Source organism: Lacerta agilis, chromosome 6 (assembly GCF_009819535.1).
Source record: "Lacerta agilis isolate rLacAgi1 chromosome 6, rLacAgi1.pri, whole genome shotgun sequence".
NCBI classification, from domain to species: Eukaryota; Metazoa; Chordata; class Lepidosauria; order Squamata; family Lacertidae; genus Lacerta; species Lacerta agilis.
In genome coordinates, this window is record NC_046317.1 from 55899516 (window position 1) to 55914319 (window position 14804).

The following is a 14804-nucleotide window of genomic DNA, read 5'->3' on the forward strand; positions in this document are numbered from 1 at the left end:
AACCTACTGCATTTTCATTCATGAAGAATGAACTTGTTGCGGAGAGGAAAGATGCGAAGTGTCATTACTACATACCTGTATTCTATTGGAACAGCAGCGCTGCTTAGGAATTGCTAAATAGAATACTGTGGTATATGCTGGATATTGAGTGAAATGAGTGGGAGGGGAATGATCATTAAGAGCCATGAACAAGTAAATTATGTGGAAGCAAAGGAGGCAGGCGTTTCTATTTAATTTTTGCTTTTTGCTGAAGGTGCTGCTAGCAAAACCAGGGGGGAAAGAACTGAGGCTTCCTCCTCCTTCCAAACAGGTTTTATAAAAATAAGGCAGAAGTGTATTTAAGGGGTTGACCAAGAACCTGAGCCTCAGGTCTTTTGCGATGGGCCCTGGATCCTTCACACACACACACACACACACACACACACACACTTTTAAAAACATTGCTTTGCTTTGCTTACAGAATGGCTTTGGGCCTAAACCCGGATAAACATATATAAATTAGCATATACAACTTTTATGCAAAGTTGGCTGCATAGACCTGTGCCCATCCCAGTCCTTTGAGGAACTAGCTGTGTGTGACACCCACTGTTCCCAGGGCATTCTCCCAGTGCTGCTCCCATTCAAACTCAAAGCTTCTTCCTGATCCCTTCCCAGCAAAGAAAACACACCAGACCTTCGTACTGGTTGTCAAAATGGGGGCACGTAGCTGGACGAAACATACTGTTTCGTTTCATATCCTCCAATAAAACCAACCCACTAGACTGATTGTAGTTAATATACTGATTAATCTGATGCCCAAATTACTGCCACTGAGCTATTTATTTTGCCTTTCAAACATTTTCCCTCTCTACCAAGCTACTGCTCAGTCATGTATATAATAAGAGAGCAAAGAAGCATGCAGACAAATAAGCACACACTTCTTTTGAGAGAGAACTTTAACCCTAACCATCATGTGCCTGAAACACAATCCACCTTTGCTAAGAAACAGGTTAAGAGAAACACCAAAATACAACAGTAGGTGGCACTACTGTCTCTAAGACATGCCTTACCTGTTGCTATAAAACTGGAAGTGTAATATTCCATCATAATGAATCCCTTTAACACGCAGTTTATCCTTAAACCACTGTCTTTGTCTTTGCTGGAGCTCTGAGGCTATAACCCATAATATGTAGGCCGCAAAGCAGTTTCCCCTTAATAAAGGGACTAAGAACAAGCAAACTTTCCACAATGAGCAAGTTTAGTCTTCTGTTACAGGCCAAAATCAGTGTGCACCACATGCACTCAAATATCCCCCCCCCCCCAAAAAAAAACCTGGGGCAAACGTATCGTACCAGTTCCTGAACCAGCATGTAAAGATCATGGACATTTACAGTTTTTGTGCTTCTATGTCAAAATCCACTGGAGTTAGGGAGACGTGGAAGGAATACAGCTCAGGGGTAGGACATCTGCTTTGCATGCAGAAGGTCTCAGGTTCAATCCCTGGTATCTCCAGGTAGGCCTGGGAAAAATCCCTGCCCAAAATCCTGGAGAGCTGCTGCCAGTCAGAGTAGACAGTATAGAGCTAGATGAACCAATAGTCTGACTTATTATATAGGTACAGGGACGCGGGTGGCACTGTGGTCACAGAGCCTAGGGCTTGCCGATCAGAAGGTGGGCGGTTTGAATCCCCGCAACGGGGTGAGCTCCCGTTGCTCGGTCCCTGCTCCTGCCAACCTAGCAGTTTCAAAGCACGTCAAAGTGCAAGTAGATAAATAGGTACCGCTCTGGTGGGAAGGTAAACGGCGTTTCCGTGCGCTGCTCTGGTTCGCCAGAAGCTGCTTAGTCACGCTGGCCACATGATCCAGAAGCTGTATGCCGGCTCCCTTGGCCAATAAAGCGAGATGAGCACCACAACCCCAGAGTTGTCCGCAACTGGACCCAATGGTCAGGGGTCCCTTTACCCTTTACGACTCTGGGGTTGCAGCACTCATCTCGCTCTATAGGCCGAGGGAGCCGGCGTTTGTCTGCAGACAGCTTCCAAGTCTGGTGAACCAAAGCAGTGCACGGAAACGCCATTTACCTTCCCGCTGGAGCGGTACCTATGTATCTACATGCACTTGACGTGCCTTCGAACTGCTAGGTGGGCAGGAGCTGGGACCAAACAACAGGAGCTCACCTCGTCATGGGGATGCAGACTGTAAATAAGAATTCTACAGCCTTCTAAAAGGGTATGCTAAAAAGCTGGGGGGGGTGTGGTTTCTGAAGTCACTTAACCACAACGTCTGAATCAGACGCATCTGGTACCCACAGATACTCCCTTTTCTTTAGAGGAATACAGTATTCTTTCAAATTTAAGGTTTGTTCTTCCTTTCTGGACTCTCTGGGTTGTTTAATAAAAGGGATAGAAATCTCAAGTGAGAAACACCCTTAAAAACAGGCAGGAAACAGCCCTTTTAAGACAGCTTGAGGTAGTCCCATTTCCTAGAATGGGACACACAATGACGCAGAGCCCATGTGACTTAGTAAGCATCCCTCTCTTGAGCAGACCACAGACATCTCAATGGGTTTGTTCAGGAGAATTCAACCAATGGCCAGTCCCCAGCATTTGTTATCATCATGAAACCTGCCCATGTTGAATTTTATTAACTGACTTATTTAAAGTATTTTAAAAGCCTTTCAGGAAAAGTATCCTCACAGGCTCATCACAGTGATGTTCAGCTTAAAAGTCAAATGATAAACTTCTAAAACAGGCATAGGCAAACTCTGCCCTCCAGATGTTTTGGGACTACAATTCCCATCATCCCTGACCACTGGTCCTGTTAGCTAGGGACCATGGGAGTTGTAGTCCCAAAGCATCTGGCAGACCGAGTTTGCCTATGCCTTTTCTAAAACAAAATTTAAAAGGGGGACAACGATACTGTACACCGCAAACATTCGGGGTTTGGGAAACAGTTCATGGAAAAGGTGCCTGAAGTTTTCAAGTGCTAAAATATGAAGAGTTCTGCCTTTACTGAGCCGGCGGCCCCTCTCATTTGCAAGGCGTTATCCCTGCAGACTCTCTGGAGACATTGCCACATCAAGACTTACCTACCTCAGCTGGGAAAGTGATGACAGGCCTGTCACTGAGTTACGTTCTCCAACAGCCAACCAAGGCAAACAGCTACATGATGCATCCAGGTAATCCACAAGGCCCACGCCTCTCAAACTTCTTCTGAGGTCATCGTATATACAGAGGAATAACCCAGAAGAAGCCAACTCCTATTAGTTAGCTAACTGCCTGAAATTTATGTGCATAGCTGTCAACCCTCCCTGCTGTTCCCTACTGCTATATACATAGCTGTCAACCCTCCCTGCTGTTTCCCAATGCTATAATAAGGAAATTTCCCACAAAAAGGGAAAGATTGACAGCTATGTTTATGTGGCTTTGGAGAAAGCCTGTGTGTACAACTGTATCCCAGGCACACCAACCTTTCCCCGGAGAAGCAATTATGGCCCTTAAAGGCTTTGCTCGGAGTTGAGAAGTTCATGGGGCTGTCATCTTCATTCTACACATAACCAGTGCAGACATTTTCATGCATGACATCCTTCCCTTCTCCAAACAATTCATTCACCTCTTACCCATCTTCATGGTTTTTAATGAGACTACAGAAGAGCACATTTACTTCGTATGCTTAGGGGGGAAATCATGACCAAGGTAGAGGGAGAAGATGCAAAGCTACATAGAGCAAAACAGGGGAATGGTTAGCGCATCGCACTTTGAGGATGGAAGCTAACTGAAGATCCTTCGTCTCCTAAAGGGAGATGCTTGCTCCCAATGGTGTTTTTTTCTTCCTCGAATATTGAAACCCATCTTTACTGTTAACTAACTGCGGAAGGGAGAGGGTTGGAATGTGGGCAGATATCATCATGCAGATGAGAGGAAGTTTCCCCAGCTGGAAAGGATAAAACTATTAACACCCCAAAGCCGTGTTTCTTGCAGGATCACAGACTTGTAGAGTTGGATGAGACCAAAGGGATCATCTAGCCCAACCCCCTGGATTGCAGGAATCTTTCACCTAATGTGGGGCTCAAACCCATGGCCCTGAGATTAAGTGTCTCATGCTCTACTGACTATTTTCTAATAATTCTGAGTAGTGAACTCACTTGGCAAGGGTCAGTTCTTCACATCTGCAAGATTTACTCAGTCGGCAAATGAACCCACCCATCCACATACCCCCCTGCATACATATAAATGAAACCATTTTGCTAATTACATTGTTGATTAGAATGATTAGATGGAGCACTGGTATGAGATTACTTCACACACAAGCGCTTTTAATTCATCAGTCCTATATGATTCAACCGAAGATGAAAGCACGGACTGTGATGAAGGATGTGTTGAGAACTTTTGATCTTACGCATTAACTAAGTCCTGTTAAATTCTCTTAACAAGTTCACCAGATGACAGGGATGGTTAGAGGACACACATTTGAGATACTGTAGCACACTGATTCATATAGTAATTATTGGGGGAAATGTGGTAAAGCCTGAACTAGACAATCTTCTAGGTCTCTCCAGTTTCTGTACCTCCCTCGCCAAGATCAATAGCATTGCTCAGTCGGTAGAGCATGTGACTCTTAATCTCAGGGTCGTGGGTCCGAGCCCCACATTGGGCAAAAGATTCCTGCATTGCAGAGGGTTGGACTAGATGACATGTCTACTATTCTGCTTTGCTTCAATACTAAACACCAGACAAGTCAAAATCTAGGATCCTGATGTTCTCTCTCACATGCAAGCCTAAATTCATTCCCTTTAGCCTGGATTCATTGGCACACATTGAAAACAAGAATGTGTTAACAGGCAGAAACCAAGAGAAATTCCTGGCTACCACATAATTCCTTTCCCCTACTATAGTAGTTTATGGGGTGGGGGGAATGTGTCCCCAGTAGAATTTCCTGCTGCGATATTTCAATAATTATATGTCACACAACCGTCAAGCTTTGGATGTGAAATTCGACTTCTCTCAAAACATTTGTGTCTCTCTTCGGGGGGGGGGGGGGAGATCAGAAGAATTAACAGGATGAAACAGGAAAACAGCACACAGTTAAGAAAGCAACAGGATCATACTATTCCAGCCTCCAAAAACGTCTGAAAAACCACCACTTATCTCTAACACAGAAAAATAAACTCACCCGATTCTCTTCTGAGGCTGCAGGGCAACAGGTGAGCTCCCAGCACATTGGTTTCATCCCCTCAAACAAAGCTTCTTCGACAAAGTGAGCCTGACCCAGACACAGAGAGTGCACCACTCTAAGAGGTAGTGCATTAGTTTGCAGAAAGGAGGAGGAGTTAACCTATACTCAGCACACCTATCCTATTTGGTTTGGGAGCCCTCCCTGCCTTTTTTTCCCCTCCTGTTGCCATCACGAAAGAATCCACATTGCAAACTACTGTATATTGCAGGCATAAAAAGGTGATAGATCAGGATCTACTGGTAGATTTGCAGTAGATCAGCAAGGGTTTCTGGATCAGCAATGGTTTGACAATAGCACCAACAAAATGGCTTTTTTAAATTAGCAATTAGTACTGCAAACCAATTCCTAAACTCAGAATGTTCTCCAAGAAACCCTGAGCTAAAGGTCTGTTGCTCCTGCCTTTGTGGTAGGCAGATCTTGGAGTTTCTAGTAAAAAACAAACAAAGCTGAAGTCTGTCAAACCCAGTTTTACAGAGAGAGTAGAAGATGCAACACTGGTGTTCCATTTACAATGTGCCACATGCTTCTCTTTCCAGAAATATCACTGTGCCACGAAACAGAGTAGAGGACTTTCTTTAAAAGCCTCCCAGTGCTAATGACAACTTTGCCGCTTTCCCTGTCAGGAGGGCTCCTCAGTCTTTCGCACTAGCATTACAGACAGTAATCCAACAGGTGAAGCCCCCATCCCTGCATTTCATGGAAAGCAATGCTTCATTCTGCTGAATTTCTCACGCAGATGTTAAAAAGGCACAAGAGCCCTCCCTACCCGGGATGGGACTGTGGGGGCCCCAGAAATGGAAAGCCCACCTTGACAGCACAGGTTACTGTGAGCGCTGTCTTCAGAACAGAAGAGTTGGTACTGAAGTGTGATGCAATATCATCCGCAGAGAACCGGCATGGAATAAAAACTATGCCCCACTTATGCACTCCATGAGCAGCTCACCCAGTACGATGTCACTGTACAGCACTCACTGACTCCAAGCCCCAATATAGGAACTGGTCTGTTTATCCCTGTTTTCATCCAAGTTTCATAGATGCCAAGAGATCTGGCTGCTACGCCAAGTTAAGGCTATGGTCTGGGACCGTTTGAATTAGGACAGAACTAGAAAGGAAGAACTATCCAAGGGAGAACCAATGTTGTGCTGCTCCTAATACAACTGTGGCTTATTTTCTAAAAGCTCCTTTTTACTGCAGTTTCAGGTGCAAACTTAGCAGGGAGAACAAGCAGCATGACTTGGGCATTGCCCCCAATCATTAAATGAATGGGGTGGAGCTGTCCCGGGTTATTTCTCAGTTGTATGGAAAAACTGTGGCGGAAGGAAGGAAACTGTTATGATAATTTGATACTCTGCATTTGGCAGGTGCCAGTTTGGCTACAAATAATAGTCCCTGCGGAGAACAAGCATATATTATAAACCACTGATCTCCACCACAACAGGTTTGCCGGCAGACCGGATCTGTAGGCACACAGTCAAATGAGATGCTGCATAGGGGAAGAGTCCCAGCCGCAGAGATACATTTGGAGCCCACCATGCTGAAAATAAAGCCGTGGTCCCATCACTGTAATGAAGCTGTCCTGTTCACACCTTTGCTGGCCACATGCCCACCTACCCATCTCCAGAAACCCTGCGTCAAAGACATTCTGCCAAATTCCGCACCAAAGTTCAGTCCAGCATGTGCACACCTGCTTATTTTTAAAGACAATTGGTTGACGGATTTGGGTATTTTGGCAGTGTGGAAAACTGGGGTGGATGGGTGGAGACTGCAAAGGGATTGGAAGTCATGAAGGGCAAAAAGGTCTGCATGTAAGGCACAGAAACAGATATCCCTAAATAACCGGGAAGGACTGTAGCCCGTAAGCAGAGGACATGCAAAAGTTCCCAAATTCAATCTGCTGCATCTCCTTATCTGAAGCCTTGAAAAGCCACTGCCCATCAATGCACAATTGACAATGCTGAGCTAAATGGACCACTAGTCTGGCTTGGTATATGTTCCTATTTGGAGAGGCAGTGTGGTGTAGTGGTTAGTGTGTTGGACGACAACCAGGAAGACCTGTAGCTGAATCCCAACCCAACTGGAAAGGGGCTCTTGTGGCAAGCTGCCACTCAGTAAATGACTTGTATTCACCCACAGACTGTAAGCATTCCTGGCAAAGAGTGTATCGTGAAATTCTGTATACTAACTAGCCCAGCTTACTAAACAGATGCTAAATTTAATGGTACAATGGAAACTAACCTCCACACCACTCAAACTGTCTCTAAGTAAATAGATGCAATTTTTCCCAGTGTTTAAAATCCCCTCCAAGAATTCCATTAAAAAAACAACCACGGTCAGATGTTATCTTGCTACGTTAAATGCATATTCTGTTAAGCTGTGAATTATGAATACATCCGTAAACCATCTGCTCTTTGCATTTTTCTTATGCAACATGCACTTTTATTAATAAAAAATAAGCAACTGCCTTCCATGAATGCAGTATAGTCACTGGTGTCTAAACAGATCAGGCAGAGAGCTGAGATCGGTCTGCTTTCTCCCGCCCATGAGAGAACAGAGTATACATAGTACAGTATACACAAGCCCTACCTGATGAAAAATGAACTGCATTTCCCCCCAAGAAACAACAGAAAAACTCATCAGAACTTCCTCACCTGGAAACCAGGTAAGTGGGCTGGGCCTCAACTTGATTTAAAGGGGGAAAGCTAGACAAAGGGAAGGTTTAAAAGCACAGCCTGGGAGGACAGCACAGCTCTGATAATGGCCAGGCAATCAAACAAGCCTGGATGTTTAGCATTCCTGCAGTTTCAGGACAACTCTCCTCCTATTTCACTCGGCAAAGTCCTGGAAAACAGCTCTTTTTCCTCATGGATGTGCAAACTGGACAACAGTGACAGAGCAAAAAAGATAGTGAGGATTCTACAGCAGCTGCCAAGTCCAGATAAAACACTTCCCCATTTAGACACACACACACACTTTCCAGCTTCCAGTCACAAGTGGATTTTTTAGAAAATGTTCTTGGGCAGGGACAAAATCATTCAAAATTAAGAAAATCCTTCCAATAGGAATTACTTTCACCGAAAAAGAATAGGATTTAACACTGTGCTAGTATCCAACTGTATTGTACCATCAAATATGCACTTAATTCCTTTATCATATACAGCATCTGTTGAAACAAAATAATTTTTTTAATAAAAAAAATTCCTTCCAGGAACAAACTTAGTTGGTCTCTATGGTGCTGCTGGAAGGAATTTTTTTATTTTTTATTTTGTTTTGACTATGGCAGACCAACACGGCTACCTACTTGTAACAGCATCTGTTGAGAACTGGAACTTTTTAAAGTACAGTATTTGTATGCTGCTTTTTCACTTTGCAGTCTATTCAAGGTGGCTCACAATAATAGGATTCATGAACCTTCACTCTATATCTGAAGTTCAGAGGCAAGTGTGGATCATCATGTACCCCAAATGGTTACATCTACACACAAGGAAAGTCTTCAGAAAAATATATTGGCGGGGGGGAGGAATGACACACCTAACACAGTCCAATGTATACAAAGCATGCTCAGTGATCAAGGTGACTGCTGGGTGGCGTAATGATTGGAGTGTTGGACTAGCACCTGGAAGAGCAGGGTTCGAATCCCCACTCAGCCATGAAGCTCCCTGCCTCCTGCTGCTGCCATGCTACTGGGAGCTAAGCCATGGTTCGGCATAGTAATGTGCATGAACCCAGGCAGGCTCATGGTTTGTCTCCCCCCAAATAAATCATGAATTGTAAACTAAGAACAAGCTTTGGCTACAGTTCATGGTTTGTTTGGAGTGAAACAATCTACGAGCTCAAGTTCTCTCAGTAACAGGGAAACAGCAGAAGAGGGGCAAAGCAGCGGCATTTATTTTTTATTGTGCACCAGCACATTTGCTCATTCATGCTAAGCCATAGTTTGGCTTAGCATTGTGTGCTAACCAGGCCTAAGTGCCTAAGCTCTAAAGCAATGAATCTTAACTATGCTTACCTGGAGATGCTAAAGGTTGAACCTGGGGCCTTTGCATGAAAAGCAGACACTCTACCATTGAGGTACAACCCCTTCCCCAAAGTTGTCTTCTTTCAACTACCATAATTATGACTAACCACAGTCATAATTCAGACATAATGTTTACCTACATTTAAGGAGCGCAGCTCACTGTGGTTTGTTTCCGGTCATGATAAACCGTGGTTTTATCATTAGTCCAAACAAGGTGCCTGTTAGCAATACATTTATGAAGACTGTACTCCACAACTGGGCAATATCTGAACCAATATTAATGGAGTAAAGGCAGGGCATCAGTGCAAATTTTGAAACATATATCCCAGCGCAAAGTACAGCAATTCCCTCAGGGCAGCTGTGTTAAATTAAATTCTGGCATCTCTTTCGGGTATTTTTATGAGTACGAAATTGGACCAAATTTGGTTTTTAAAATTAAAATAAAACATTGTGGGACATAAACGTGTGAAATTGTGTGACTTGGCAACTATGCATTGTTTTCTTTTTTAAAAAAGATAGATTTAAAAAATGCGAGCCATGATCCAAATCTGCCCTCCCCACATGGAAAGCATGAGGGCACAAAGCCCCTAACTGTGAAGGACAGAAAACTGGAGCCAATGGGGTGGCAGGTGATGGGCCAAAAGGCAAAGGCCTCTCACTGCAGCAAATCCTCTCCTCCTCCCCACCTCTGTTCTGCTCATACTCTCCAATGCTCACAGGTTCCCTCAGCTACTGATCTACTACTAGTGCAGCATTTGCCAACCTTCCAAATGTTTTGCACTGCAACTCCCATCAGCCTCAACCACCCGGCTCGGGGCTGATGGGAGTTGTAGCCCAAAACAACATCTGGAGGGTACCAGGTTGGCAAAGGCTGAACTAGGGGCATTATACTGTGACTGGTTTCTTTTAAAAATAGTTAATTATAGTTAATGGAATAATTTACACCCCTCCCCCCCAAAAGAGAGAGAAGGGTGGTTCAGTACAATCTTCTCTCTCTCTTCACGGACACATTCACACCTCTTATAACACGGTGCCTGCCTCAATACATGCATTCATCATATAAAAACACGCTCCTTTCCCATTCAAAAGTTCACTGTTATATATAGACTTAAAAGCCAACTAGAACACATGTAATTAATTGACTAGTACTCCTTTATTTGGGTAACAGTCCAATAAGCTTATACATGCTGGATCCCAATCATGAATGGAGGAGTGGGGCAGTTGTTATATGGTCATTCCCTTTCCTTTCCAGTCTGTGGGCCTGGAATTCAATTTTTCCCCAGCCTTGTCCCTGATCTCTAGCCCAGACTGTCGCTCTTGACTAGAATATGGCTCGCGTGCAGAGCAATTTGTTTGCATTTAAGGCCAATGTACCAGAAAATCTGGAACCAAGTGGCTGAATATAAAATACACCATGGTGTAATTCTGGCTATCTTGTATGTTGGAATGGAAAGTTCACCTGACCCCCCCCCCCTTTCAACCCTCCCCCCCCACTTCCTAAAATGTATTCTGTAGCAGGGAAGGGGTGGAAGCACAGTTGTAATTTATTTCATTTCATCTCCCTGAATTAGCTCCAGGTTTCCGGTGAGCTGAGGCCTCGATTACATTACTGGCCTTATACCAGGGAGCAAGGCTAATGACATGCTGCTGGAAATCCCTTATTATCCAAAGCGGAAGGCAGAGACATAGGTTTGAATATAGAAGCTTCCCTGGGTACAAATGCAAAGAACCAAGAAACCTCGCAATCTGGAAATGTAGAGTCTCCTCTCCAAGATTTACGAATCAGCATTCAGTTGCCAAATGGAAGCATTTATCTGTTCTTCCGTGAGAATTTAACTTAAGGTTCTGTACACATGTGGGCCTTAAAATGCACAGGGATCATTGTTTCACAGTGTGCTTTTCCACAAAGCAGTTTGCAAGTGTACACACCTTTGCGCAACGACGTCTTCTAAGGTGGCAGCTACTAGGTGTGTATACAGGTGGGGATATGTATACAGTGTACAGTACACAGTCACAGGTTAATATGCTGCCTCATATTCTGCCTTTATTCATGGACAAGTTAAACATGGTGATGGGGAATGGCATAGCCCAGTGGATTTCAACCAGTGTGCTGTCTTGAAGGATGGTCAGGGGTGCCGTGGGCAACACTGGCCTCTGTCCCTCTTTCTTTCCTTCCCTCCCTTCCTGTGATGCCCTCTCACATCTCCCCAAGGCTTGCACAGCTGTTTGTTGCAGCAGACATTGGCTACAAGCTCCCCAGGCAAATTGTGCCTCTAGGGTTGGCCAGGGGGTGCTGGTTACCAGAAGCTGAGGCGGCTTTGGGGTCAGCAAGCAAGTGGGCAAGGGAGCCCAGCCAGCCAGTCTGTCAGCCCTTGCTGCTGGAAATGGACATAAAAATCTCAGGCCCTTGTGGGGCACTGTGAGGAGGTACCTCTCTTTGGGGCAGGGGCACAGCAGCGGCTGCCCAGAGGACTCCCAAGGACAGGGGAGAGGAAGCTGAGGGAACACTCCACAAGAGGGGGGTGTTCGAAAAAGGGTGAGAGGCTGCCAGCTCTGCAGACAAGGGGTGACATAACTGGGCTCCTGAGCCCCACAGGAGTGCCGCAGAAGGAATGTAGTTGGTCAAGGGAGCTGTGGACTCAAAAAGGTTGAAATCCCCTGGCATGGCCTGTTCCAATAGGAGGTTATCTGAAAGTGCTCTCTGTGTACACATATATGCAGCAAGCACTTGAGAAGTACATTCTTGGCACAAAGTGGATTATAACTATTGCAGGAGAATGAGCTTTAGATTGAGATTTTAGATTGACAAATAGTGTGAGACAGGGATGCTATGGGGATGGTATCATGTGTATAAAGGTAAAGGTAAAGGGACCCCTGACTGTTAAGTCCAGTCGCGGACAACTCTGGGGTTGCGGTGCTCATCTTGCTTTACTGGCCAAGGGAGCTGGCGTTTGTCCACAGACAGCTTCTGGGTCATGTGGCCAGCATGACTAAGCCGCTTCTGGTGAACCAGAGCAGCACACGGAAACGCCATTTACCTTCCTGCCGGAGCGGTACCTATTTATCTACTTGCACTTTGATGTACTTTCAAACTGCTAGGTTGGCAGGAGCAGGGACTGAGCTCACCCCATCGCAGGGATTTGAACCGCCGACCTTCTGATCGGCAAGCCCTAGGCTCTGTTGTTTAGACCACAGCGCCACCCGCGTCCCAGTGTATAGCAGCCCCAAAGACACCTGCATCCAGCTCTGAGCACACATTTGCACACCATGCTTACAAACTCTAAGGCTGCGATTCTCCCCATACTTAACTAGGAAACAAATGCCATTTGACACAGTGGGTCTTTCCTCTTCGTAAACATAAACTGTATTGTGCAGTAAATCTTAACATCTTTGCCAAAAGACAACCAACAGCAACACCCACCTGTCAATTGTTTTGACTTTCCAAAATAAAAAATGGCCATTTATAGCACTGAGATTCCATTTTGATTTTCAGCAGCCTACTTTCACCAGAATGGAGGTGGGGAGTGCCAGTAACAGCCATTCAAAAACTATTTCTGTTTCAAAACAAGAGTTATAAATAAAATTGAACAATTAAAAGCAAGGCAAGCATTGGATGGAACATTTTGAAGCTGCCCAAACAGGAGTGAATGAGGATTTATGAGTGGGGGCACTGGAGGGAAAAAGGGGGGGAGAGAGAAAGATCTGGCTACCGCCTCATTTTTCCACAGCATACCTCATCAAAAGCATTAAAGATGACCACAGCAGGAGGAGATAAAACAGGTCAGGGGTCTGGTACTAATGTGATGGTGAATAAACAAGACCCTCCAAAAAATCAGAGGCAAAAATAACAGATTATGGTACCAGTAAGGGTTTGCATGGCAGCCCACCTTTTCTGAAACTAAGACTTCTTTCGTAAAAGGTACTAGAAGCTATGGCACAGATTCAGAACCCTAACAGCCACACAGCTCACTGGGTGGCCTTGCAGTCTCCATTTCTCAGCCTAACCTGTGGGGATAAAATAAAATCACCTCATACACATGCCAAATTGAACTCTGTGGGGGAAAGTGCAGGACGCAAGGGTGATGAGAACAGTGATGTAATGGTAGCAGGGACAGGGAAGGACACAGTTCCACCACGTATTTTACATCGGGAACAATGATGTCATCTCCTGGGGGGATATTTGTCACTCCTCTGCAGGCCAAATAAATAAGCTTTTCTCAGAAAGAAACCCACCAAATAAACTACGCAGAGAAAGAGATGGCCTATGTTAGCATGCATGGCTAAGGGTTAAACCACTGCTTTTATTTTTTATTTTTATTTTTTTAAAAAAACTTCCAAAGTCCCTTTACTATGAATTAATGACCAACCAAAACGCCACAAAGCTTTCAACTCCACCAAAACTCTTCATCAGGGCGAATGTCAAGCAGAGCAGGAGTGTGTGCTTTAGGCATAAAGTCTGCATTGGCTATCCATTCATTTTTACTGTACTGTATAGTCTTAATCCCCATTGGCACTATACATTTAAATCAATACCATACCCACATTAAACAGTCATGACTCCCCCCCCCCGTAAAGGATCCTGGGAACTGTAGTTTGTGAAAGGTGCTGACCCATTCCCTGGGAATGGTTGTTCTGCTACTCTGGGAACTGCAACTCTCTGCAGGAAACGGGGATCTCCTAACAACTCGGCGACCGTAACGCTTGGTCAAATGAGCAGCCAGAGTTTCCAGACACACTGGGCATTAAGACAGGCGTGGGCCCCACCCTCGGCCTATGCCCATAGCTCCAACATCTTGTCTGCTCTCTTCCCCCCCCCAAAGTTATTATTAACAGAAGAATAAAAATGTAAATCAAACCAAGTGGGAAAAACATAAAGCAGCCCCAAACAGGTGCCCCCCCTTTAACCTCTAGGCCATGGTAGTGGGCAGGGATTAAAGCCCTGCACCACATGACCAGAGCCCTTGTATTTATATGTCAGTGTGTAAAACCCACCCTGCTGAGCAGCCTTTTCTCCGCCTGAGGCTAGGGCTTCTGCTGAGCGTCTAGTCCAACAGACACACAAAAGGGATTAGCCAAGAGCCTCTCAGCCCTGCAGAGTAATCCATCAAATTATCCCCTTGTTGGCGTGGCTGTCCTCTTCAGAGGGGAGAGCGGCCAGGATTGCGGGAGGGGAGAGGGGGTGGTGGCCTCTAAAGGCTTTTGAAGAAGCTGAAATTACACTTGAGCCTGAAACAGTCCACCCAGCTGCTTCCAGCCCAAGAACCACAATGGGATGGTTGTAAACAGAACCCTGAGAGACGGGAGGGAGACAGGCAGGGAGGGCAAAAAAGAGGACAGGCAGACACTGTTGAAAAGGGCAATGGCCTCCCCCCCCCCCGCCAAGTGTCAAAATCCAACAGGTGGCTTCGCTCCCCTCCCTCAGCCCCTTTCTGTATCCAGTAACAGAAAACAGCAGCGCTGAAAAGGAGCTGACAATATATTTTGACCCCCTCCCTACCCCTTCTTCATTTAGGGGGAAAGGGTCCACATTTCAAGGAGTTGGGTCATGTATTATGCAGCAATGCCCAAAGGCGTTT

General features: G+C 45.2%; 1 protein-coding gene across 2 annotated transcripts in view; it reads right to left on the minus strand.

Moving 5' to 3' along the window:
• Positions 1 to 14804, minus strand: part of LOC117048693 (solute carrier family 45 member 3-like) — a 43302-nt gene that overhangs the window by 10539 nt on the left and 17959 nt on the right. The window contains exon 1 of one of the 2 annotated variants that reach the window (XM_033152844.1): positions 5151 to 5492. The exons of the other annotated variant lie outside the window; for it this stretch is intronic. The gene's annotated coding sequence lies outside the window, so the exon portion shown is untranslated. Of the gene's footprint in view, positions 1 to 5150; positions 5493 to 14804 lie in introns of those variants that run through there. 2 annotated transcript variants of the gene reach the window in all.